Raw genomic sequence first — 3297 nt, 5'->3', positions numbered from 1 at the left:
ATCTCTTTATACCCTTCCACAGTCATAACTATTATGCAATCACTTAATCTTCCTGAGTCTGAACTCATATCACCACACGAAAATCTACTTCACTCCTCAACTAAAAAATATGAAAGGATCCTTCAACACACCCATAACTCGAGACTATACGTCAAATCAAGACGGAAATCAAGCACCAAATTTACATCTCAATCAAACTCTTTTCGTCACATTCGAACGATCTGAACACTTTCCACAGTCACATCATACTCGCCACATAGTCATCCAATTACAAATCCCACTAATAGGGACACCACCAGACATATAAGTCCCAAAAACACGTGCTCACACAATTAAAATCTCCGTGCTCAAGCTACAGTCAAAACCCGACCTCAAGTCCTCCAGACTGGCCCATCATCAGCACGCCAAAATTATATTTCGCACCTCAATCATGGAATCACAAGCCGTCGATGCACAGCTGATACTGAGCACTCACATGCGCATACGAATGCATGGAAGGAATTCAAAGAGTTACGCTTCAAGCTGAATCAATGCCGCACAATAAGGAAAGAAAGATGGGAAGTATATCCTAAATGTCCTCTAGCCTCTCGAAGATAGGTATGGACGTCATCATACCGATCCGCAAGACTCTACGAGACACTTGCTCATGACTTGTAGAACCTGTGAACCTAGAGCTCTGATACCAATTTGTCACGACCCAAAATCTGCTAGTCGCGATGGCACCTAACCAAACCCGCTAGGTAAGCCAACTAATAACTGTCCAATTTCAATAATAGTGATAAGATAATCAAACAAAAGGAATTTTCTGAATCTTAAACCTTTCCCAAGGATTGGTAGTACAAATCATGAACTTCTAAGAATAGAATTTACAAAGCTGATATGAAGTAAATACATCTTCTGTTTGAAAAGTACATAAACAGAGTTTTTATAAATCTAAGGCTACCATGAACAAGAGGCGGCTACAATACGAACACAGGTACATCTTCAAATCTGGCAACCATCGAGCAAAACAACAACAACAGCCAACATCTTCACGCAATGTGTAGAAGTGTAGTATCAGTACAATCGACCCCATGTATTGAGTAAATAACAAACCTAACCTTAGGTTGAAAGCAGTGACGAGCTGGAACATAGGTCGGGTCCAACACGAATAACCAATAACAGTTCATAACAACGTAGAGCATATAAATAAAAAAGTAACTTAGCGATAAAAATGCTCAGCTTTTTCACAGTTTTCCGAAAATAGTCGCACTTTTCAAGAATATGAGTAAAAACTCAAATCCTTTACTGAAATCATCATAAAATACGAGATAGTTTGAAAACTGTAACTTTTTCCAAAAAATCCTTCCCATTATAAATTAGATGTTTCGTTTTTCTTTCCAGATAGCAAGTGTGAAATACCTCTCTATGCCCACATATTAATGTGTGTTAAAAAAAGGTCATGAATGACGTGACACCGTACAACATGAGAAAAAATGCGTCTCTATGCATGTATGTCATGTGTGCATGCCAATGCCATGTATCTCAGAGATGCATAATGTACTCACACTCTTAGAGTACTCAATCTCACTGTCTCACACTTTCCACTCATCATGCTCAACCACTCGGTACTGTATATGGCCCATACGTCCCAGGGAAATCCATTCCGGAACATATACAACACTGACTATAAGTCACCCAGCACCGAGAAAAAAGTGCAATCCAACCCTGTGGAGAAAGCTATCTCCAAGTATCAAGTACTTCGGACAAATCCATGTCCAGGGAAATCCATCCCTCAATAATATCATCCGCGCTCACTGGGGGGTGTGTACAGACTCCGGAGGGGCTCCTACAACCCAAGCGCTATCATAAGCCAGATCTAGGCATAAATCAATATAACATGCTGTGGCGTGTAACCCGATCCCATAACTGTTACTCATAATCAGGCTCTCAGCCTCACTCAGTCAGCAATCTCTCCAGTTTCACTCACGGGTTCACAATGTCATGAAACTAGCCCAACAACAATGATATGATGTATCAATAAACAACAACTAAGACTGAGATATGATATGAATGCATGAATATGACTGAGTATGAAATATCAATGAAATCATTGAGATGACAGTAAGAAACGACCACTATGGGTCCTAACAATATCAGCATAAAGCCTAACAGGTTATCTAGCATGATTGATAGCTCGGTTACTTAATCACATGGTGAAAACACATATATCAACAAAATAGGTCCACTAAATAGTGCCATGAAAACAACGGAGTTACAATTCACCGGGTGCACGCCTACACACCCGCCACCTAGCATGTGAGTCACCTCATCATCAATCACATAGCATATAATTCGGGGTTTCATACCCTCAACACTAAGTTTAAAAGAGTTACTTACCTCGAACAAGCCAATTCCAATACCGAGCAAGCCAAGCGATGCTCCAAAAATGCCATTCCGTGCGCTCCGGCCTCTGAATGGCTCGAAACTAACCAAAAACAATTGAAATACATCAATCAATGCTAAATGAACCAATCCCAATCGAAAAAGGTCAAATCTTTAATTAAAAGCCCAAAATCGGCAAAAAAGTCCAACCCGAGCCCGCACCTCGGAACCCAACAAAACTCATAAAATTCGATAACCCATTCAATTACGAGTACAACCATACTAGTTTCACTTAAATCTGACTCCGAATCGATATTCAAAATTCAAAAATTCACTTGATGAAATTTTAGACAAAACACCCAAATTTCACTTTGAAATCATCAATCAAATGCCATAAACGAAGATGGATTCATGAAATATAATCAAAATTGAGTATAGAATACTTACCCCCAATCCATATGGTGAAAATTGCCTCCAAAAAGTGTCCAAATCCGAGCTCCCCAACTCAAAATATGACCAAATGAACTAACCTTCGATATTAAACGCTTTTTCCCAGCTGTTCTGCCTCGTTTTACATGCCAAACGATCCCAAAACTTGCATTTGATACCTCCAATGGACTCCTTATGAAATATTAGTTAAGATAGGCCTTTGAATCACTCCATTTGACCTTATAATGAAGGAGATGTGTTGGTTTCAATATTTGAAAATAGTGCAGATTTTTAAATACGAAGTGAGTGGTAATTGCGTAATTAATCTGAAAAATCTTGCAACCCAATTCTTAGTAAAATGACCATAAAGTCCTCATACGATGTTCACATTTGATTATTCTTTTTGCTACGGATCCGTAATTACAATACAGATCTAATGCTTCAATCAAAACAGAAATCGGAGCTCATTTGTTTAATGTGGTACCGTTTATGCTTGAAGAAACG

This window comes from Nicotiana tabacum, chromosome 13 (assembly GCF_000715075.1).
Source record: "Nicotiana tabacum cultivar K326 chromosome 13, ASM71507v2, whole genome shotgun sequence".
Taxonomy (NCBI): Eukaryota; Viridiplantae; Streptophyta; class Magnoliopsida; order Solanales; family Solanaceae; genus Nicotiana; species Nicotiana tabacum.
This window is presented reverse-complemented; position numbering follows the sequence as displayed.